At 45.1% G+C, this 24,962-nt stretch overlaps 1 non-coding gene across 1 annotated transcript; it reads right to left on the reverse strand.

Annotated features, from left to right (window-relative positions):
• Positions 1-24,012: 24,012 nt before the first annotated feature.
• LOC119930254 lies at positions 24,013-24,173 on the reverse strand. Its single transcript, XR_005451737.1, has one exon. It is a non-coding gene; the product is annotated as a U1 spliceosomal RNA (small nuclear RNA).
• Between the last annotated feature and the right edge of the window lie 789 nt (positions 24,174-24,962).

The following is a 24,962-nucleotide window of genomic DNA, read 5'->3' on the forward strand; positions in this document are numbered from 1 at the left end:
TCAACTCCTCAGACCCCCGACTCCTCAGCCCCTCAGATCTTCAGCCCCCCAAATCCTCAGCCCCTCGACCCCTCAGCCCCCCGACTCCTCAACCCCTAGACCCCCCAATCCTCAGTCCCTCGACCCCTCAACTCCTCAGCCCCCCAAATCCTCAGCCCCCCGACCCCTCAACTCCTCAGCCCCCCGACTCCTCAACCCAACTCCTCAGCCCCCCAACTCTTCAGCCCCCCAACCTCTCCGTCCCGGCGCCGGGGGAAAGAAAGGCGGCCAAATTGGGAGTAGGCGTCCTCCCCGCTCCCGTCCCGCTCCCGTCCCCCTGAGGCGCGCCTCGGCAGGCGGCGCGGGAAAGCTCCCTCCGAGGGCCGCGCGGGCGCCCGCTTGGCGCGCTCCCGCCGGCCGTGACCGCGCGGGCCCCCCCCCGGGCGCGCCCTCTCCTTGGCCCAAGCCCCGCCCCTTCCCTGGGCCGCGCGGACGCGACGCGCGCGCTCCCGCGGGCCGAAAGCCCGCCCCTTCTCAGGGCCGCGCGGACGCGACGTGCGCGCTCCCGCGGGCCGAAAGCCCGGCCCCTTCCCTGGGCCGCGCGGACGCGACGCGCGCGCTCCCGCGGGCCGAAAGCCCGCCCCTTCCCTGGGCCAGGCGGACGCGACGTGCGCGCTCCCGCGGGCCGAAAGCCCGCCCCTTGTGGATCATTATCATTGATAATCATCAATTAATTAATTAGTTAATTGATTAATTAATAATTATCAATTATTAATTAATTAATTAGTTGGTTAGTTTAATAATTATTAATCAATTAATAAGTGGTGAATTATTATCGTTCATTCAACCGTATTTATTGAGCGCTTATCTGGGTGCAGAGCACCGTACTAAGCGCTTGGGAAGCACAAATCATCCACATGTACCCAACAACGGGCTCACAGTCTAGAAGGGGGAGACGGACAACAAAGCCAAACAAGTAGACAAGTGGCAATATTCATTCGTTCAATCGTATTGATTGAGCGCTGACTGTGTGCGGAGCACCGGACTAAGCGCTTGGGAAGTCCAAGTTGGCAGCATAGAGAGACGGTCCCTACCCAACAGCGGGCTCACAGTCTAGAAGGGGGAGACGGACAACAAAACAAAACATATTAACAAAATAAAATAAATAGGCTAAATATGTACAAATAAAATAAATACCATCAGAATAAATAGAATGATAGCTATATACACATCATTAATAAAAATAGAGTAATAAATATGTACAAATAAAATAGAGTAATGAATTTGTACAAATATATACAAATGCTGTGGGGAGGTGGTATTATTATTACTACTATTATGGCACATAATAATAATAATAATAATAGCATTTGTCAAGCGCTTACTATGTGCCATGCACTGTTCTGAGCACTGGGGTAATAATAATAATAATGATGGCATTTGTTAAGTGTTTACTATGTGCAAAGCACTGTTCTAAGCACTAGGGGGGATACAAGGTGATCAGGTTGTCCCACAGGGGGGTTACAGTTTTAATCCCCATTTTACAGATGAGGGAACTGAGGCACAGAGAAGTTAAGTGACTTGCCCAAAGTCACACAGCTGACAATTGGCGGAGCCGGGATTCGAACCCCTGACCTCTGACTCCAAAGCCCATGCTCTTTCCACTGAGCCATGCTGCTTATACAAGGTGATCAGGTTGTCCCTCTTGGGGCTCACAGTTTTAATCCCCATTTTACAGGTGAGGAACCTGAGGCACAGAGAAATGAAGTAACTTGCCCAAAGTCACACAGCTGACAAGTGGCAGAGCCAGGATTAGAACCCATGACCTCTGACTCCCAAGCTGGGCTCTTGCCATTAAGCCACGCTGTTAAGCGCTTACTAAATGCAAGGCACTGTACTAAGCGCTGGGGTGGACACAAGCAAATCGGGTTCCTGTCCCACTTGGGGCTCACAATCTCAATCCCCATTTTACAGATGAGGTAACTGAGGCACAGAAAAGGGAAGGAACTTACCCAAGGTCACACAGCAGACACGTGGCGGAGCCAGAATTAATAATAATAATAATAATAATAATAATAATGGCACTTATTAAGCGCTTACTATGTGCAAAGCACCGTTCTAAGCGCTGGGGCGGTTACAAGGTGATCAGGTTGTCCCATGGGGGGCTCGCAGTCTTAATCCCCATTTTCCAGATGAGGGAACTGAGGCCCAGAGAAGTGACTTGCCCAAAGTCACACAGCTGACAATTGGTGGAGCCGGAATTTGAACCCATGACCTCTGACTCCAAAGCCCGGGCGCTTTCCACTGAGCCACGCTGCTTCTCAGAACCCGTGGTCTTCAGGAGGGGAACTGGAAGTGCAGCAGTTGGGCCGTGGACCATCTTCAGTGCCCTTTTTCTAATCACCCCACTTTATAACCCTTAACTACCACTTCTTGCCTTCTAAAACACTCTGGCACTTAAGTTACCTCAAGAAGTAGGAATTTCTGGTCACCACTGATTTCAGTGGCTCAGAAGCGGTAACCAAGTGCAGGGAATCTGGGAAGGGAACGCAACTGCTCCAGAGCACTATGATTGGAAAGGGTTGGGGATGGGGAGGGTCAGGGTTACTCCCACTAGAAAAACTTTCTAGGCTCAGGCAGACTTCCACAATAGGGGTCTATCTGCAAACCAATCAATCATATTTATTGAGTGCTTACTATTCACTCATTCAATCGTATTTATTGAGCGCTTACTGTGTGCAGAGCACCGTACTAAGCGCTTGGGAGAGTACATTAAGGGGAAGCAGTGTGGCTCAATGGAAAGAGCATGGGCTTTGGGGTCAGACGTCATGGGTTCAAATCCCAGCTCTGCCAATTATTAACTTAATAATGTTATTATTAATATTATTAATAATATTAATGATTATTAAAGTGCCCATGCAGGGTGCACAGCCCACTTTCCATGATCAGTGCTTAATACAGTGCTCTGCATACAGGATCGATTGGATCCAGGTTCGAATCCCAACTCTGCCAGTTGCCAGCTGTGTGACTTTGGGCAAGTCACTCAACTTCTCTGTGCCTCAGTGACCTCATCTGTAAAATGGATTCCCTGTGGGACAACCTGATCACTTTGTAACCTCCTCAGCTCTTAGAACAGAGCTTTACACATAGTAAGCACTTAATAAATGCCATCATTATTATTATTATTATTATTATTATTATTATTATTATTAAGTTAATAGGCATGTTCCCTGCCCACACTGGGTTTACAGTCTAGCAGGCGATACAGACATTTAGTATAAATAAATTATGTGGGACTAAGAGGGGGTGAATAATGGGTGCAAATGCCATCAATGGCCACCTGAAATAGTCCTTGCCTTTAAGGAGTTTACAGTTGAAGAGGGAATCCTGATGGGCATAAAGCATTCACAAAATGCTATGGCCGTTGATAGCAAGAGTATGAAAAGATAAATAGATTAATAAATGCAAATGAATATATTTGAGAATATGAATGTCTAAGGTGAATAAACAAAGTGCTCTAAGTGCTAAGAGTGGCTGTTGGAGGGATACAACTTAATCAGTCAATGGCATTTATTGAGTGCTTATTCCGTGCAGAGCACAGTACTGTTTTACAGCAACCTGGGATGATGGAGTTTAATGAATGCTTCCTGGGGGAGGTAGGCTTCACAGATGGCTCTAAACATCGGGAGGGCTGTGGTCTGACCAATTTTGAATGGGGAGGAATCACAGGCGCAGGGGAACTTGTGAGCAAGAGACCAAAAGTGAGAGAATGGAGAACAAGATACAGTAGAGGGTGGGTGTATTGAGAGAAAAGCTGGTAAGAGGAAGAGAGCTGCCAGAATGCCTTGAAGGCAAGGGTCAGGACTTTCTGCATAATGGGAAGAGGAATGGATAACCCCTGGGGGTTCGTGAGTGGAGAGATGCCTATGGAATGATTAGAGGAGCAGCACGGCCTACTGGAAAGACCCCCGGCCTGAGTGTCAAAGGATCCAGGTTCGAATCCCAACTCTGCCAGTTGCCAGCTGTATATGACCTTGGGCAAGTCACTTAACTTCCCTGGGCCTCAGTTTCCTCATCTGTAAAATGGAGATTCAATGACTATTCTCCCTCCTGCTTAGACTGTGAGCCCCGTGTGGAACAGAGACTGTGTCCCACCTAATAACTTGTATCCATCCCAATGCTTAGAACAGTGCCTGCCACATAGTAAGCGCTTAACAAATACAATAATAACAAGAAGAAGAGCTACTTAAAGATTAATAAGGATCAAAAAGAGGTAGGAGGAGAAGAGTCAGGAGGGAACTGTCAGTAAAACCAAGGTTGAGGGATTGAGCCCTTTTCATTTGGCAAGAAGGTGGTCCTTGTTGACGGTGGAGGGAAATGGGCAGAAGCCAGATTGTAGTGCATCAGGAGGGAATTTGTTAGAGGGAAAGTGGAGGACGACTTATGTTTCCGACTTGTACTTCCCAAGCGCTTAGTACAGTGCTCTGCACACAGTAAGCACTCAATAAATATGTTTGAATGAATAAATGAAAGCACAAAGGTGTATGTAATCCATTTGAGTCAGAAATGGAGACAAGAAAACGGGGCCAATAGCTGCAAAGGTACCATGGGTTTAAGTGATGAGAAAAGGAGGTGAAGATGAGGAGTAAAGTTTTTGCCATATGGAGTTTAAGGGGCCAGGGATAATCCATGTGGAGATGTAAGCTCCCTATAGAATATAAGCTTGTTGTTGGCAGGGAATGTGTCTACCAACTCTATATTGTACTCTCCCGAGTGCTTAGTACAGTGTTCTGTGCACAGTAAGTATTCAATAAATACTATTGATGATAGGAGGAAATGTAAGATTGCAGAGTTGAGACCAGGCCCATAAGGTAAATTTAGGAATGACTCTAGTAGAGGTGCTTGCTGAAGCCGCAAGAACTGATGAGCTCCCAAGGAGAATAAGTGTAGAGTGAGAAGACTAAAATAGCAGAGTCACGCTACTCAAATGTTAATGTTAGAAGGTGCCAGCCTCCTCAGGGACTGCTGATATATCCAATCAAGAACATAGGCCTTCTAGTACCAACTCACAGCATTTTTTCCTCATATCCAGTCTCTCACTCTGTCTGTTGCTATCCAATCTATCGATCAATAGAATTTATTGAGCGCTTACTCTAGGAAGGTGGGAAGAGGATGGAAGAAGATAAAGCATAAATTAAAAATACACCTGTAGAAAAATCAATTTTGAACCCTTGTCAGTTTGCACAATGAAATGTGGGATTTCAGAACGCCTCTTTGAATAAACCAATCTCAGGTTATACACTGTTTCCAGTTTGTTTTAAACAGTAACGGCAATATAAGGTTCTTATGATCCGTAGTAGTGTGTGTCCCAGATTAATGATATTCCTGAAGCCGTGTGAGGATATTTTCCTAGGGATAGGGAAAGGGGGGCGCACCTCAATTAATCTACATTTAGTTTCCTCAAGGAGCCCTGCTTTTCAGTATAACTGAGTGAAAGAGCAAAGCAGGCTCTTGGAAATAATGAATGTTTATCTTTCCCCGCAACAGCTTTTTTCGGCCTGCCACTCTCTTCGAAAGTCACAAGGTGGTGTAGTTGTCTAAAAATGGCTTATAACCCAGTTCTTCCGGGCGAGTTTTTACTTAGTGGATATGATAATTAATGTTATATTCCTCAGGGTCTGGCTCTAAGTCCTAGGAATAGTAACCCTTTGCTACAAGGCCTTTGGGAACACCTTTTCTGACAAGCTTCTAATAACTTAAACCGTGAGCCCCGCGTGGGATGGGATATGCGTCCGACCTAATTAACTTGTTTCTGTCCCAGCGCTTAGAACAGCGCTTGACACATAGTAAGCACTTAACACATACCATTTTTTTAAAAATTGGTTTTTCTGGAAACCGTCACAAAGATCTCTGGGTGGGAAGCATGGACAAAGCACATGTAATCCACCTATAGAAAGTCACAGGCTAGAGAAGGTACAATAAACACGCAGAGGCACAGCCACTTGGAAAAATCCGAGGGCTGAGATGATGATAATAATAATAATAATAATAACAATAATGGCATTTGTTAAGTGCTTACTATGTGCAAAGCACTGTTCTAAGCGCTGGGGGGATACAAGGTGACCAGGTTGTCCCGCATGGGGCTCACAGTCACCATCCCCATTTTACAGATGAGGTAACTGAGGCTCCGAGAAGTTAAGTGACTTGCCCAAGGTCACACAGCAGACATGTGGTGGAGCCGGGATTCGAACCCATGAACTCTGACTCCGAAGCCCGTGTTCTTTCCACTGAGTTAGTGTCTCCCCTGGAGGACTGTGGGGCCTGCCCCCACCACGATCCATCTCCTCCCTTCTGCTGGGGCTGGTGGGAGGAAACCTCCACCAACTCTTAGAACAGTGTTTGGCACATAGTAAGCCCTCCACAAATACTATCATCATCAAGTCCCCTGGTCCAAACCGGCCAGTCATCGAAGCTCGTCGCCCATCTCTGGCCAACTATTTACGTGTTCTGTTTTGTTGTCTGTCTCCCCCTTCTAGACTGTGAGCCCATTGTTGGGTAGGGACCGTCTCTGTAGGTTGATGACCTGTACTTCCCAAGCGCTTAGTACAGTGATCTGCACACAGTAAGCGCTCAATAAAAACAATTGAATGAATGAATGAATGAATGAATTGGGTGGATCTCATCTTGCTCTGGCTTAACTGAGAGCATCATAAGACTCTATCAGCAGTATTTAATGAGCACCTACTATGTATAGAGCACTATACTAAGTGCTTGGGAGAATACAATAAAGCAGAGTTGGTAGATGCATTCCCTGTCTAAAACCTGGGCGGTGACCAAGAAATAGATAGTACAGAACAGAAAGGAATTATTCATCCAAATGGTGAGACCCGCTAGGACAGAAATATCTGGGGATGGAAAATAGGACTGAGTGTGATGAGATGCTCTGATCAAGCTGGATGGAAGCCCTGTGTCTTCCTGGAAAAGCTAGGTATCATTCAGGTCAGGATTAAGGTACCTTGGCAGCAGCAAGTGGAAAATCAATCTGGCCTATCTTTCCTCATTCTGCTCAGTTTCGGGCGGGGGGGGTACTAAAATTCACAACAAAGTAACCAATGAGCAAATAGGCCCTACTCCCATAAATAGGCAGCACTTTCTGAGAAGGGATTGGAATATCCTCTCCCATTTCCTGTTGCCATGGTTTCCATTCACATACCAGTCACCAGTTTGCGGTGGAAAATGCTCCTGTAGAGGGAATGAGCAGATCCACTGCTGACTTTCTGCAGCAAGTGGCAACCAGACCGAAAAAACACAACACCAGAATCAATCAATCCGTGGAGTCATGACAGTTAGCCATTAAATAGCCTTTGAGCTCAGATATCAAAGGAACTTGATAAAACTGAGCAGGAGAAAACATAGTTGTCCAACACAGCTAATTATTTTGTAAAATAAAGTGAGTACATTGATAATCAAAATATCTTCAAGGCTGTGCCACTATAAAAGATATAGAACTATTGCTAATTGACCTTTGTGCCCATCAGAACACATAATTTTCCAAACCTCTAGTGGACCCCCCCCCAAAAAAAAAGAAAGAAATGGATCCTGCTCCCCGATCCCAGGCTAAATAAGCTAAATTTTCCAGCCTCCTCTTTCCAGAAAAAACACCCAAAACTATAACAGATCTTGAGATACTGAACGATATTCCCAGACATAAGCCTTTCAGTGCTCTCCAAACTCAGGGGGCTGACTAGATGTTTTTGCTTCCAGAGCGAGCTTCATGAAACGAGTCCCACTAGCCAATTTTCTTATCTCCTCAGCCCAACAGAGAGAGGAGTTTTCATAAAGAGAGGGACCCTAACCCTCTGGTTCCTGTTCTTTCCCCAGCTGAGCAATGGCAGCGATGGAGAGAGGGGGTTGGTTTCACTGCCTTGCTGCCTTATGTTTTTCAGCCCACCCCCTTCATTCATTCATTCAATCGTATTTATTGAGCGCTTACTGTATGCAGAGCACTATACTAAGCACTTGGGAAGTACAAGTTGGCAACATATGGATACGGTCCCTACCCAACAGCGGGCTCACAGTCTAGAAGGGGGAGACAGACAACAAAACAAAACATATTAACAAAATAAAATAAATAGAATAGTAAATATGTACAAGTAAAATAAATAGAGTAATAAATATTTACAAACATATATAAAGGTGCTGTGGGGAGGGGAAAGAGGTAGGGTGGGGGGGGACCCCTTGTTTGGTTTCATTATGGATTTCAGTCTAGCATATGTCCTTTGGTTACCCTGCTCTTTTTATGTCACTGTCTGCCCTCACACTCCTCAAAAATAAACTAGCCAATGCTTCAATCAGTGGTATTTATTGAGTGCTTACTGGTGCAGAGCACTGTACCAAGCACGTGGGAAAGTACAGCATTAGACTGTAAGCTTACTGTGGGCAGGAAACGTGGCTACTCTGTTGTACTCTCCCAAGCACTTAATATAGTATTCTAGACAAAGTAAGCACTTAATAAATACCACTGGCTGACCATCGATTGATTGCAACACAACAGAGTTGGTAGACACCTAAGGTGATACCTTAAGAAATACTGGCACGTTTCTTATCTCTATGATGTATAAGATGGAGACAATTTATAAGACCGGGTCATCAAGTCTAAATCTAACTCATTTTCCTCTCCTACTGTGGATCCCTTGTTCCTGACATTTCCCCAGCATAAAATACCCTCCCTTCTCCACTTTACCGAACGACATTCCTTCCAGACTTCAAGATATTTCTAAAAAGTCACTTCCTTCATGATGCAGTTCCCCTGCAATAAATCAGTTTCACATTCCCTCAGCCACTTAAGCATCCATCTAATCACTTTATGAATCTATATATCTATTTATCCACTTGTCCAGCATTTATCTATTCTTCCATTCTTTAAATGTTGTGCATTTATCAATTTATGTCTGATTGTCTTTCCCATTAGACTGTAAGCTCCTTGAGGGCCAGGCCTGTTTTATATTTCTGTAGGTACCCTCCTGGTGTTTTCCTATGATAAATGAATTTATCTCCTTTTAATTACTTTAGGAGAGATTACCTCAAGATTTGAACTGGAAGAATGGGGAGTTTGGGTAGTGAAGCTACTCTCTGGTACAGTAGTTGTACTCATTTAACTGCCTCAGCTGGGTCCTCTTACAGCTTTCTACCCAATTAACAGCCCCCCCAAAATCAGCAGGCCTGGGAGGGTAAATCAGGGGGCCCCGTGCCTATACCCTCATGCCTATACCCCCCCACACACACACTTAACACCAACCCAGCTTCTTATCATCTCTCCTTTACACAGTCACTTCATTTATGATACTTTCTGGTACTGTAAAATGCTTCCTGAGACACCGAAAAGATGAGAGGCATGTTTTTAGGGCATCTTGAATCTTGGAAATGATGTCAATCTCTCTGCTGTCTATATATAGCAGGGTTTCCCCTGTCAGAGCCCCTGAAGAATAGGGACTTTACCTGTCTTATTCCTAATGATAAAACTCAGAGTCTGTTAACTTTCTCGATGATCCCGTTTTTCCTGTTGCAGATTCAGGGGGGGCAGTAATGCCTCGGTTTGTTTTTTTTTTATGGGTAATTTGTTAAGAGCTTACTATATACCAGGCATTGTATTAAGTGCTGGGGTAGATGCAAGTTAATCAGGTTGGACACAGTCAACATCCCACATGGGGTACACAGTCTTAACCCCCATTTTACAGATGAGGGTACTGAGACACAGAGAAGTGAAGTGATTTGCCATGGATCACACAGCAGAGAAGTGGCAGAGCCTGGATTAGAACCAGGTCCTTCTAACCCCAGGCCTGTGTTCTAACCATTAGACTACACTGCTTCTCAGTCCACCTTCTCGCTGAAAGCCTTTGACTCCAAATCCTTAGGTAGCTGGAAGCCCTCTGCACTCCTTAGTCAAACAACCTAAATCAACAACCTAAATTGTTTATTAATATTAATGTCTGTCTTCCCCTCTAGACTTTAAGCTCATTATGGGCAGGGGACATGTCTGCTAATTCTGTTGTGTTGTACTCTCCCAGGTGCCCAGTACGGTACATGTGCTTAGAAACAGCATGGCCTAGTGGATAGACCACAGGCCTGGAAGTTAGAAAAACCTGGGATCTAATCCCAGCTCTGCCACTTGTCTGCTGTATGACCTTGGGCAAGTCTGTTCACTTCTCTGTGCCTCAGTACCCTCATCTGAAAAATGGGGATAAAGACTGTGAACCCTATGTGAGACAGGGACTGTGTCCAGCCTGATTAGCTTGTACCTACCCCATCACTTAGACCAGTGCATGCCACATAGCATGCGCTTAACAAATACCATTATTATTTTTATTACAGTGCTCTGCACATAATAAGAGCTCAATAATTATCATTGATTGATTGATTGATTGACTGAACCTAAGTTAGGCAGGTAGTTACAGATTGGAGAACATTCCTAGTCAATCAATCAGAAGTATTTATTGACCACCTATTGCCCCTCTCCCCACCTCACAGCACTTATGTAAATATGTATATATCATTAATTCTATTTATTTATATTGATGCCTGTTTGATTGTTTTGATGTGTATAGATCTATAATTCTATTTCTTTATACTGATGCCTTTATACTTGTTTTGATGTCTGTCTCTCCCCTTCTAGACTGTAAACCCGGTGTGGGCAGGGATTGTCTCCCTTTATTGCTGAATTGCACTTTCCAAGCACTTAGTACAGTGCTCTGCACACAGTAAGCGCTCAATAAATACGATTGAATTAATGAATACTGTGTACAGAATCCTGAATCAAGCACTTGGGAGAATTCAATACAGTTAGTAGACCCAATCCCTGCCCACAAGGAGTTGGCAGGCTAGTGGGGAAGACAGCCTCCTCAGGCCCACTGGTAACTTGGGTTTCCAAGAGTTTGCAGCAGCTTTGGAATCCCATAGTCGCTCCACTATGAAAAGCAGTGTGGCCACTAACTAGTGGATAGATCCCAGGCCTGGGGGTCAGAAGGACCTGGTTTCTAATCCCAGCTCTTCCACTTGTCTGCTGTGTGACCTTGGGCAAGTTGTTTAACTTCTCTGTGCCTTAGATACCCCATCTGTAAAATGGGGGTTAAGACTGTGAGCCCTACATGGGACAGAGATTGAGTCCAACCTGATTAGCTTGTATGTGTCCCAACATTTAGTAAAGGGCCTGCCACTTAACAAATACAATCGAAAAAAATTTAAAAAGAGACCTGATCCAAATGAGGAAAATTCTTGTTTTGGGTAGCCCCTCCCTCCACTCCTGCTAGAAACTGGTGCAGTTCTGGGTGACTGGAAATTGGGTCAGATTCCCCCAGGGTCGGCTGCAGATTAGAGCCTAGTGGAAAGAACCTGAATCTGGGAGTCAAAGGACTGTAGATTCTAATCCCAGCTCTGCCAGTTGCCTGCTGTACGAACTTGGGCAAGTCACTTAACTTCTCTGGACCTCTGTTCCCTCATCTATAAAATGGGGATTCAATACCTGTTTTCCCTCCTGTTTAGCCTGTGAGTCCCACGTGGTACCTCGTGCTATTCTATCTACCCCAGGGCTTAGACAGTGCTTGACACATAGTAAGCGCTTTAAAAATATCGTATTTATTATTGGTATTCTTATTATTATTAGAACAATCCCTCTGAGGCCACTCCCTGAATTACTGGCAGGCTCAAGAACTCTGGGCCATGTGCAGTGCATTTCACTGCAGTAGGTTGTCACGGTAAAGAATTGCCTTCCTGCCTCTAATTCCATTCCAGAGTGTCCCAGTGCACCATCAGGCATCTGTAGAGACTCCTCCTGTGAAGAGACACTGAGGATAACATTCCTTCTGAGGATTTGGCAAGGAGATCCAGCACTAGTACTGCTTAACGCTGTGCAGAGCACCTTTCTCGGCCTTCCCCTACCCTTCCTCTCCCCCCGGGCTGATGATATACTGCATCGCTCGCTCACTGTGATTCATTATGATCTCCTGGTCGTCTTCTGCATCCCAGCGTCTAGCCAGTCTTTCACTGCCTTATACCTGAAAGGCCAAGTATAACAAATTGCTTTTTTCACAGGTTCACACTATCACAGAGGCCACATCTGCTCAGGGCAAAACCAGCACTCATTTCCACCTGTCTTTCCATTCAAGGCTGAAAGGGGTTTGCCCACAGTACATTTTTCAGTAGCATTTAGGAATTGGTTGAAAACCAGTGAATTTTGGTGGTATGATCCCTGTCTCTGGCATCCCCTGGAGATTGGCTAGCAAGGTCCCTCAGTAATAGCTGCTGTCCCAGATTGTAGGGAGCTGGGTTCTCCTCTCCCTTCTGCCTGCCTGATGGAATCCCAGATCCTCGGGGGATGGGGGGATCCCCAGGACAGAAAGGGAGTGGGGACAAAGAACTGGGCCTGGAAAATCCCCAAAAGCAGTGGGTTAGTCAGGCGGATTTACTAGCGGCTTCCTATTATCTTCCTTCCTGTTTGTCACTTCAGAAGGATTTTCCTGTTTTTTTTGTTTCAATAATCCTGATGCATTTTAATGAGTGTCTTTGAGCTTTGTTCCCGAATAGCCCTTTTGGTGTAGTTTTTTTTTTTTTTTTAATGACACTTGATAAGTGCTTACTATGTGCCAAGCACCGTACTTACCAAGCTTTGGGGTAGATTCAAGATAATTAAGTTGGACACAGTCCCTTTCCCACACGAGGCTCGTAATTTAAGTAAAAGGGAGTAGCAATTTAATCCCCATTTTAAAGATGAGATAACTGAGGCACAGAAAAGTGGAGTGATTTGCCTAGGGTCACACAGCAGACAAATGGTGGAGCTGGGATAAGTACCCAGATCCTCTGACATATGCTCCCAGACATATGCTCTCACTCTTATGTCATTTTTTATTCGATTTTCTGCTGTAATTGTTAGTGCCTTGAAGGAAGGGAGAGTGCTCTTTGTGAGAAGGGAATGTGTCAACCAACTCTGTTGTATTACACTCTCCCTAGTGTTTAGTACAGTGCTCTGCACACAGTAAGTGCTCAATAAATATCTTGGATTGATTGCTTAGTCCAGTGTTGTGCATAGAGGCACTCAAGAAATAGTATTGCTTGATGGCTATGTACTGGCATCTGCTTTTATAGCAAAGTAGCATCAGCAATACCTGGGCAGAAATTTCAGGCTGTGAGGGGGAGTTAAATATCCTCCCCCTTGGTCCCCAGACTCTGCTTTCTTTAATTTTTTTTATTTTTTCTCTCATTTTGTTTACATAGCAAGGCTCCTGTTCTATTCCCTGATCCTGGATGCTGAAATAGGTAGGGGACCACACACACCTGTGAAAATCTGACTGGGTGACTCTGTGTGTGTGTGTGTGTGTGTGTAGGTGACTCTATGTGTGTGCGTATATATATGTGTGTGTGTTTGTGTGTGGCTGATTCCCAAACTCGATACCAAGGCACTGACATCTCACTGGTAGCTTGCCAGAGTCCTGCAGGCTGAACTTTCCGGGAATACAAATGCACAGCCTTTTTTTTTTTAGCAGAAATAAATACACACATACACCCCCAAAGCATTTGGTAGGACTTGTCTCTTCCTTGAGAGATGAATAGAAATCACTGGTTACTTGTTTTTTCATCAGTAACAAAAACCTTCCACTGATTAGCTTTGTCCTCACCCTGCAGTTATTTGGAGAGGGCGGCTGGGCACCGGGATTTATGCCTGCAGCTGGATGCTTGTGCTCTGGGGGCATGGTGTTGGCTGTGCAACAGTTGGTAATACTAATAATAATAACGATGGCATTTATTAAGTGCTTACTATGTGCGAAGCACTGTTCTAAGTGCTGGGGAGCCCCCACAGGGGGCTCATAGTCTTAATCCCCATTTTACAGATGAGGTAACTGAGGCCCAGAGAAGTTAAGTGACTTGCCCAAAGGCACACGGCTGACAAATTGGCAGAGCCGGGATTTGAACCCATGACCTCTGACTCCAAAGCCCGTGCTCTTTCCAATGAGCCACGCTGCTTCTCCTTACTCAAACCCCAAAATGACCCAATGCAAAACTGGGGTCTTCCATCAACCTGAATGGTTTGGTCACAGTAGATAAATTAATCAATCAATCAGTTATATTTTTTGAGCACTCACTGTGTGCTGAGTGAGCACTGTACTAAGCCCTTGGATGAATTCAGTATAACAGAGTTGGTAGACACATTCCCAGCCAGCAATGAGCTTAGAGTCTAGATTGTCAAGTTTTAGGCAGCTGGGTCTTTTACTAGAGAAAATCCTCCAGCCCCAAATTTATACCGTGCATTTTACGCCATAAAGCATGGATTGATGTAGTTACTTTAGACAAATGGAGTGATCGAGCAAAGGATGGACAGAGAATGAATGAGTTAAAAGCAGAGATTAAGAGAGAGGAGAGCAATCAGTGAGTGCGGGAAAATCTCAGGAGCACGCTTTAAAACTGCATTATGTCTGGCCTCCAATGTATTGATTTTTTTTGTTCTATTTATAGCAGCTTCAAGCAATGGAAGAATCATTTTGTGCAGCAAAGGCTGTAGTGTGAATCAGGCTGGCTCATCCATCTGAGAGCAGGCAAGTGAGGTGAGAGAACTGTGGGGAGATTCAGAACCGCTACCCATTTCTCTATGCATTTAGCAGAAACTCTTAACCTTTGAATTTAAAGCTCTCCACCAAAGGACTCTAGACTGTTCTCTCATCCCACCACAGCCCAGCTCTCACTCTTCACTCCTCCCAAGTTAGGCTTCCAACTATACTCTCCTTTCTTCCTGCATGAAATTCCTTTCCCCAAATCAGCCAAACCACAACCCTCCCAACCTTCAGTGCGTTTCTAAAGAGCTATCTTTTCCAAGGGGCATTCTCCAATTAAGCCTCTATCTCCTTCGCCCTATCTGCCTATCTGCCACTTCAGAACCCAGGTATATATCTCTTGCTATATTCAATTATTTTCTTATTTTTAAAAAATTATTGCATCTGTGATTACAATTTGTGACCACTCTACCCCAAATGAAAAGCTTTGAAAGGAAGGCATCTGAACTACCACTTCTAAGATTCTGTGAAATCCACCCAGTTTCATTTTATTTGCAGTGCTCAAAAGACCCTTTAGACTGTAAGCTTGTTATGAGAAGGGAACGTGATGATTAAATCTATTGCACTGTATTCTCCCAAGCACTTAGTACAATGCTCTGCACATAGTAAGGACTCAATAAATACAAAAAAAAGACCCATTCTCTTTCTCTCTCCCTCCCTCTCTTCCCCTTCTCTCCCTCTCCTTTTTCCTCTCTCTCTTTCTCTCTCTCTCTCACCCACCCCGACCCACCCCAGTACGTGGCATCTGTGTAGTTCTCTGCTTCAGTGTGGGTTTTTTGCTCTCAGTATTTTCAGTATGCAAATCAACTACCAATGTGGGAAGCAGGTACGGCAGGGATAATAGCTGCTCTCTAAATTTAGACAGGAAAAAAAAACCCGTAGCTTTTACTGAAACATTTCCAAGCATTTCTTGCAGAAATTCTCAGCCCAGCAAGTGGCGTGAGCTAGAGGGAGGGGCCACGCAGAATGCCTAGCAGAAAACGGTTGGAAAAGAAGAGGGTAAAACGGGAAATCCCAAATGGAGATTTTCCAACCCCTTCCCAGGAGACCAATACTCAATGGCTCCTTACTGTTATAGACCTGCCCAGAGGCCCCAGGGGAAAATAAAATAATCACTGAAGGCCTTTCTAGACCAAAGGATTCTATGATTTTTCCAGGGATTTTCTCCAATCTCATTCCAACCATCTGAAGTGATGGCATTTCCACTCCAAATATCACAGTTTCTCCTCAAATCATGATGATATTAAAGGCCGGGCTTTGGCTTCACCAACACTAGGCAACAAACATGGAAGGGCCCTTCCACTTGAAGAGGGGTCTTAAGCATTCCCACTGGAGGAAGGAATCCCTATTTACTTCTCTTAGGACAGGAGAGGAGTTGGAAAGTTTAGAATTTCTGTCCTTCTGCACTCCATTAAGATGGCTAGAGCAGAAATCTCCTACATAGTATCTCCCAGTGGTATCTGGAAAATTTAAGTGACCTTAATTAACCACACATTTCAAGCCCAGAAAAATCACATTTTTCTGAAATATCTGGTTAACTGAGGCTAGAGAACTTCTTGGGACTGAAATGGTTGAATAATGTGCTAGCAAAGACTAATGTGACCATACATCTCTCATGAGAAGCAGTGTGGCTCCGTGGAAAGGGCACGGGCTTTGGAGTCAGAGCTCATGGGTTCAAATCCCAGCTTCGCCAACTGTCAGCTGTGTGACTTTGGGCAAGTCACTTAACTTATCTGTGCCTCAGTTCCCTCATCTGTAAGATGGGGATTAAAACTGTGAGCCCCCCGTGGGACAACCTGATCACCTTGTAACCTCCCCAGCGCTTAGAACAGTGCTTTGCATATAGTAAGCGCTTAACAAATACCATCATTTTTAGGCTGGACAATTGCAAAATACTAGGCACTGTCAGCACCCAGAAGCCTCAGGTGGGGTCCGTTGACTTCGGCTGAGGTGGCGGAGGGAACTGTATCTACTGAGCGCTTATTGTGTGCAGAGCACCGTCTCCTCTTCAGCAATCAGTCAATCAGTGGTATTTCGGTGCTTACTGTGTTTGGATGGATCGCTGTACTAATCACTTGGGAGAGTGTGATGCAACTGAGTTGGTAGACACAATCCCTGCCCACAAGGAGCTTACAGCTATGCATATAGCTATAATTCTATTTTTTCTGACGATTTTGACACCTGTCTACATGTTTTGTTTTGTTGTCTGTCTCCCCCTTCTAGACTGTGAGCCCACTGTTGGGTAGGGACCATCTCTATATGTTGCTGACTTGTACTTCCCAAGCGCTTAGTACAGTGCTCTGCACACAGTAAGCGCTCAATAAATACGATTGAATGAATCAATGGGCAGGAACAGGGGCAATCTCCCAAAACATAGTGCAGGGCTCTGCACGATGGAGGGACTTCTAATGGATTGCGGGGGGGAAGATGATGAAAATGTGAGACTGATGGCTTGATGGTTTGGCTTAGGAAGGAAATCCTAACAAGTTTGGGAAAGCAACATGTGTTTCGTACAGGAATGGGTTAGGTGAATGAGAGGAGGGTTTTTAGACAAGAAATAATGGAGTTACATGAAGAGAAAGCAAGTTGAGGTGGGGCATCATTGAGAGCTCTGGGTGAGAGAAGAAATTGGAGGTAAGGGTTTTAAAACTAAAATCAGTGGTATTTACTGAGCAGTTCATGTGTGCAGAGCACTGTACTAAGTGCTTAGGAGAGTACAGTAGAGTGTGTATACTCCAGTTCTGGGAAATGCACCAGAAGTGGCAATCCTAAATCGCAATACAATTCTCAGTTTTATTGAGCGCTTAGTACGGGGCTCTGCACACAGTCAGCACTCAATAAAAACCACTTTAGGAATTCTCACCTGAGCTACATAGAAAGTTGCATCACTTGTGGATAAAGCATGGATAGGCCTGGGAGCCAAAGAACCTAATCTGAGTTCTGCCACTTGTCTGCTGTGTGCCCTTGGGCTGTGCCTCAGTTTCTTCAACTGCGAAATGGGGATTCAATAACAGTTCTCCATCCTACTTAGACTGTGAGCCCAATGTGAGATTGATTAACAGTGTTTGATACATAGTAAGTGCTTAACAAATACCATAAAAAGGGGAATTAAAAGGGGAGAAAAACACCAGGGGTGCTTTTAAAGAGTGTGTTAAAGTGGGGAAGAACCAACGGGATTTAGAGAGCTGCTAAAATAGGCGCCCTTGGGATGAGGGACAGGAAGGTGGAATTGGATGGCTGGGAAAGAAAGGTTCTGTTCTCATAAACTGTGAAGGGGATGGCTTGCCTTAGAAGGAAATGTGGAACAATAATACAGGAGAAGTATGATCTGCACCCTGCCAGGAAATTTGTAGCTAATCAATCAATCAGTGGCATTTATTGAGCACTTGCTGTGTGCAGAGCACCGAACTAAGCACTTGGGAGAATGCAATATAACAGAGTTGGTAGGCACCTACCCAAATAATATGAATTCTTGGTATTGCTGGTGATGTTCTCATCCATATTCTAGCAGCCTAGGTTTTTGCCGCATGTTGAATGGAAGGTATTTACTGTTGCTCCTGACACGGGTGAAACACTTGTGAAATCTTCCTGGGGAGTGCAGATTTAGCCAAGCATTTAGTGCAGTGCTCGGCACATGAGAGTGCTCAATAAATACCACTCATTGGTTGATTGATTGGCCCCGGGTGAGGAGAAGGGAATAATAATAATAATTTTGGTGTTGAGTGCTCACCTTGTGCCAAGCACTGTAGAAAGCGCTGGAGTAGATACGAGATAATCAGTGGGGCTCACAGTCTAAAAAGGAGAAGAGGTATCTAAGCTCCCTCTAGACTGTATGCTCATTGTGGGCAGAGAATGTGTTTGTTTACTGTTACACTGTACTCTCCCAAGCGCATAGTACATGCTCCACACACAGTAAGCACTCAATAAATACGACCGAATGACTGTTCTGTAAAGAAGAGGAGTGGAAGTGGTGTTGATAATGTTGAAACTGAAGAACTCATTCCCCCATCCCCTCCCGATTCATTATCGTGACCCACTTTCATTTAATAACTATTGCTACTGAACCGATCTATCTTGCCTCTCGGTTCTTGACGACTCCTTTAACGAAGGGGTCTGAGACGAAGCCGCCGGGACCTGAAAGGGAATTGCACCCTTGGGAGCAGATCCACCACTGGGACCTTAGAGTTTGGTTCTTTCTGGATCACGTCTAGTCACAGTCCATCACCGGACCAAGAGGGAACAAGAAGAACATGGGGCAGCCGGGAATTATCAGCCTCACTGAGCTGAGAGGTAATGGAGAAGCCAAGCCCCGGCCAAGCAATGAAGTCATCTGTTTATATGCTCTCCTTCCACTAAATGGGGGCTGATGGCTTTTAAAGATTGATCACTCCGCTGTGAAGCTGGCCTTTTGTTTACCAGCCTGGATGAGACCCTCTCTTTCTCAGGCTGGTTGATACCTCTCTCTCTGCCTTGCTTTTGACCTCTTCGTTTATCCTCCTCTTTCTTTGTTCATTTTCTCTCTTTTTGTTTCATGCCTCGCCAGTGCATTAATAATAATAATAATGGCATTTATTAAGTGCTTACTATGTGCCAGGCACTGTTCTAAGCACTGGGGAGGTTACAAGGTAATCAGGTTGTCCCATGTGGGGCTCACAGTCTTAATCCCCATTTTACGGATGAGGTAACTGAGGCACAGAGAAGCAAAGTGACTTACCCAAAGTCACACAGCTGACAATTGGAGGAGTCGGGATTTGAACCCATAACCTCTGACTCCAAAGCCCGTGCTCTTTCCACTGAGCCACGCTGGTTCTCTTGCTTCGGATGTGTCTTTTTCTTGTTCAGGATTTCACCATCAGCAATGTATATTTGAGAGAAATGCTTCACTTGGAAAGGGGAAGGCAATGATAATTTTGGTGTCTGTTGAGTGCTCACTCTGTGCCAAGCACTGTAGAAAGCACTGGAGTAGATATGAGATAGTTAATGGGGTTCACAGTCTAAATAGGAGGGCGAAGAGGTATCCAATCTCCATTTTGCACATGAGGGAACAGAGTCACAGAGAAGCATATTTTGGTCTTTGTTAAGCCCTTACTATGTGCCAGCCTCTGTGTTAAGCACTATATGTTGAGCGCTGGGGTGGATAGAAGCAAATCGTGTTGGACACAGTCCCTGCCCTGCATGGGGCTCACAGTCTTAATCCCCATTTTACAGATGAGGTAACTGAGGCACAGAGAAGTGAAGTGACTTGTCCAAGGCCACACAGCAAACAAGTGGCAGAGCCGGGATGAGAACCCATGACCTTCTGATTTCTGGGCCTATGCTCTATTCACTAAGCCCTGTTGCTTCCTCTTACCCAAGGCCGCACAGCAAGTAAGCGGAGGAGCCAGGATTAGAACCCAGGCTCTCTAACTCCCAGGCCTGTATATTTTTTCTACTAGGCCACACTATTCCCTAATGCAATGCAATGGCTTTGTGGGTTTTCTTGTCATTGAACCATGTTTCTACTGGGATATAAATGACAGCCTGTCTAGGAGCTGCTGGCCCTGGAGGGATGGCTTTAGTTCCCTCTCTGCCCTTCCCTGGACCACGCCGAAATGCATGCTGACCCCACCATCAGTGGAAAGAGCCCAGGCTTTGGAGTCAGAGGTCGTGGGTTCTAATCCCGACTCCGCTGCTTATCAGCTGTGTGACTTTCTGGGCAAGTCACTTCACTTCTCTGTGCCTCAGTTCCCTCATCTGTAAAATGGGGATTAAGGCTGTGAGCCCCACGTGGGACAACCTAATCACCTTGTATCCCCCCAGTGCTTAGAACAGTGCTTTGCACATAGTAAGCACTTAACAAATACTACTATTATTATTATTATTATTATTATTATTATTATTATTATTATTATTCTCCTCATGTATCTGAGTGACTTGTTACCTTGCTGCCAACCCTGTTCCTCCAACCAGATTGCTGTGCGGGCCTGGGGGGTGTTATGTTTAAATTTCCACGGCTGTCTCCTGTTTTGGAACTGCTACATTTGCGGTTTCAGACGTTACTCAAGAAATGAGTAAACAGGTGGGCTGGATCAGGGCAAGAGTGAGTGTGCTGCACGGAGATGGGAGGGAATGTGTGTGTGGGTTTCCATAATGCGTTTGCACGGGTTGTGCGTGCGATGCATGTGACATGTGTTTGGGCGCGGGGCAAAAATATAGCTTGGTCAAGTGAATTGAGCATGGGCCTGGGAATCAAAGGTCATGGGTTCTAATCTCGGCTCTGCCACTAGTCTGCTGTGTGACCCTGGGCAAGTCACTTCACTCTTCTGTGCCTCAGTTACCTCATCAGTAAAAATGGAAATTAAGACTGCGAGCCTAATGTGGGACGGGGACTATGTCCAACCTGATTTGTTTGTATTCCCCCCCACCCCCCCACCCCAGTGCTTAGTACAGTTCCTGGCACACAGTAAGCACTTAACAAATACCACAATTATTACCACTGTGTGTACGAATGGTTTGAGGCAGGGCTCATATCTGGAAACTGCCCACTCTGCACAGGAGAGATAATACCCTGGTTTGATAGCACATTTTTATTCCCAAAGTGAGCTCACAGTACTTATACTTTGGTCCTTTCAACACCCCTGCAAGGTAAGGAAAGGCAGATATTACTAACCCCATTTTACAGATGAAGAAACTGAGATATAGAGAGGATAAATGACTTGCCCTCGGTCACACAGCAGGCCAGTAGCACAGGTGGGACTAGAATCCGGGTCCTCCATCATCAATCACATTTATTGAGTGCTTACTATGTGCAGAGCACTGTACTAAGCGCTTGGGAAGTACAAATTGGCAACATATAGAGACAGTCCCTACCCAACAGTGGGCTCACAGTCTAAAATGGGGAGACAGAGAACAAAACCAAACATACTAACAAAATAAAATAAATAGAATAGATATGTACAAGTAAAATAAATAAATAAATAAATAAATAAATAGAGTAATAAATGTGTACAAACATATATACATATATACAGATGCTGTGGGGAAGGGAAGGAGGTAAGATGGGGGGATGGAGAGGGGGACGAGGGGGAGAGGAAGGAAGGGGCTCAGTCTGGGAAGGCCTCCTGGAGGAGGTGAGCTCTCAGGAGGGCCTTGAAGGGAGGAAGAGAGGCCACTCCTCCCAACTGACTAATAATAATGAGTGACTGGGATATTTGTAAAGTGCTTACTACACGCCAAGCACTGTACTAAGTACTGCGTTGATACCAGAGCATCAAGTCTTCTCGGCCCCACAGGGGACTCACCATCTGAAAGGGTGACAAAGTATTTCATCTCCATTTTACAGATGAGGAAAGTGAAGCAAAGAGAAGTGAAATGACTTGCCCAAGGTCACACAGCAGACAAGTGGCAGAGCTGGGATTAGAACCCAGGTCCTCCGACTCCCAGGCTAATGCTCTCTCCACTGTGCCAAACCATTTCTCCCAAGAGAAGCCCACCACTGGGATTAGGGGAACAGTAATACGTAGGGAAGACAATAATGCTAGGAAAAGTCCAGGGAAAATGTGGAAGAGGCAGACCAGCGGCAAGATGGACAGAGACCATAACAACGATAAAGGAAGAATCATTAGAAAGGTTGCTGATTATGACAGAGGACAAGACATTCTGGAAAAAGTATATCCATGGAGTCTCTACGAATCGGAAACGACTTGACTGCCCTTAATAATAATACTAATAATAATCCGGAATCATGGAATGGTACATCTCTTTGGGGGAGGCATTTAGGAATACACTGTTTCTGAATGTGAGCAAATGGTTCCAGGGGAGGGTGATGAATTAACAAATAACCTAGCATTTCACCGACCACTTGTATTATCAAGGGAGGATATTACAAAGCAAACCACTTTCAGAGGAAAGATTAAGCATTTTAAGATCTGAGAAGCAAACATGAACTGGGAGTCAGAGGACTTGGGTTCTAATCCCAGCTCCACCACTAGTCCGCTGTGTGATCTTGGGCAAGTCACTTCACTTCTCTGGGCCTCAGTCAACTCATCTGCAAAATGGGGATTAAGACTGTGAGCCCCATGTGGGAAAAGGACTGTGTCCAACCTGATTATCTTGTATTTACCGCAATGTTTAGTACAGTGCCTGGCACATCGCAAGCACTTAACATATGCCATTTTAAAAAATGATTGATTCGATTCATTCATTCATTCATTCAATCGTATTTATTGAGTGCTTACTGTGTGCAGAGCATTGTACAAAGCACTTGGTAAGTACAAATAGGCAACACACAGAGACGGTCCCTACCCAACAATGGGCTCACAGTCTAGAAGGGGGAGACAGACAACAAAACAAAACAAGTAAACAGGTGTCGATACCATCAGAGTAAGTAGAATGACAGCTATATACACATCATTAATAAAATAAATAGGGTAGTAAATATGTGCAAATATACACAAGTGCTGTGGGGAGGGGAAGGGGGTAGCATGGGGGTGGTGGTGATGGGGAAGGAAGAGGAGAGGAAAAAGGGGGGCTCAGTCTGGGAAGGTCTCCTGAAGGAGGTGAGCTCTCAGTAGGGCTTTGAAGGGAGGAAGAGAGTTAGTTTGGCGGATGTATGGAGGGAGGGCACTCCAGGCCAGAGGTATTTGATCCAAAAGAGGATGGTCCCACAGAAACTCACTGCATGCAAAAGAATGTATTCCCTAAAATAGCTCCAGGAAACTACGAATGTTGTCCCTCAAGCCCCTCTTCCTTCAGCAGTGCCCTATCAGTCAATCAATCTATTAGTGGTATTTATTGAGCGCTTACTGTGTACAGAGCACTATACTAAATGCTTGGGAGAGTTGGTAGTTGTGCTTCCTGCCCTCAAGGAGTTGCCCTTCTAGCAGGATCAGGTCTCCCTCGCTTACTCAAGAGGAGGAGAGAGTGAGGCCACAAATTCCCTCTTCCACCTTGGGATCTTGGTATTTGTTTTCTGGTATTTGTTACGTAATTATGTGTCAGGCACTGTTTTAAGCTCTGGGGTAGATATAAATTTATCAGGTTGGACAGAGGCCTGTACCACATGGGGCTCACCATCTAAGTAGGAGGGAGTAAGATTAATTCATTCATTCATTCGTTCAATCGTATTTATTGAGTGCTTATTGTGTGCAGAGCACTGTACTAAGCGCTTGAGAAGTACAAGTTGGCAACATATAGAGACGGTCCCTACCCAACAGTGGGCTCACAGTCTAGAAGGGGGAGACAGAGAACAAAACAAAACATATTAACAAAATAAAATACATAGAATAAATATGTACAAATAAAATAAATCAATAAATAGAGTAATAAATACGTACAAACATATATACATATATACAGGTGCTGTGGGAGGGGGGAAGGAGGTGAGGTGGGGGGAAGGGGAGGGGGAAGAGGGGGAGAGGAAGGGAGGGGTTCCGTCTGGGAAGGCCTCCTGGAGGAGGTGAGTTTAGAACGAACGCAGTCCCCCACTACCGCAAATTATGCAGTCGAGTGTCCCGCATTTGGGGAAATCGCAGGGGTCAGCACAGCCGGAGTGCAATGGCTGAGCCTCACCCTGAGAAAACCACCTACGTGATCATGGTGTCTCCCCATTTTACATTTGAGGAAACAGAAGCACAGAGAAGTTAACTGACTTGCCCATGGTCACACAGCAAATAATTGGCAGAGCCAGGATGAGAACCCAGGTCCTCAGATTCCCAGGCCCTGCTCTTTCCTGCTCTTTCTAGAAGCAGCGTGGCTTAGTGAAAAGAGCCCGGGCTTGGGAGTCAGAGGCCGTGGGTTCTAATCCCTGCTCCGCCACTTGTCAGCTGTGTGACTTTGGGCGAGTCATTTAACTTCTCTGTGCGTCAGTTCCCTCATCTGTAAAATGGGGATTAAGACTGTGAGCCCCACGTGGGACAACCTGATCACCTTGTATCTACCCGAGCGCTTAGAACAGGGCTTGGCACATAGTAAGCACTTAACAAACACCATCATTCTTATTATCATTATTCATTCATTCATTCATTCAATCGCATTTATTGAGCACTTACTGTGTGCAGAGCACTATACTAAGAGCTTGGGAAGTACAAGTTGGCAACATATAGAGACAGTCCCTACCCAACAGTGGGCTCACATTCTAGAAGACTATTATTATTATTATTATTATTATTATCATTATTATTATTATTATTATTTCCATTAGGCCATGCTGCTCCTCGATATCAGGGGGAAAGGATGTATCTGCATCTAGCCTTTTTTCAGTATAGGTTTACCCTTTCAGATTGTTCATGGGTCTGTGTGTCTACCTGGCTGGATGATGATATTTTTACTTTTGTTCTAGCAAGATGAGGCGGAGTCAATCAGTCAGGTCAGTCATATTCATTGTGCACTTACTGTGTGCAGAGCACT

This window comes from Tachyglossus aculeatus, chromosome 6 (assembly GCF_015852505.1).
Source record: "Tachyglossus aculeatus isolate mTacAcu1 chromosome 6, mTacAcu1.pri, whole genome shotgun sequence".
Lineage (NCBI taxonomy): Eukaryota > Metazoa > Chordata > Mammalia > Monotremata > Tachyglossidae > Tachyglossus > Tachyglossus aculeatus.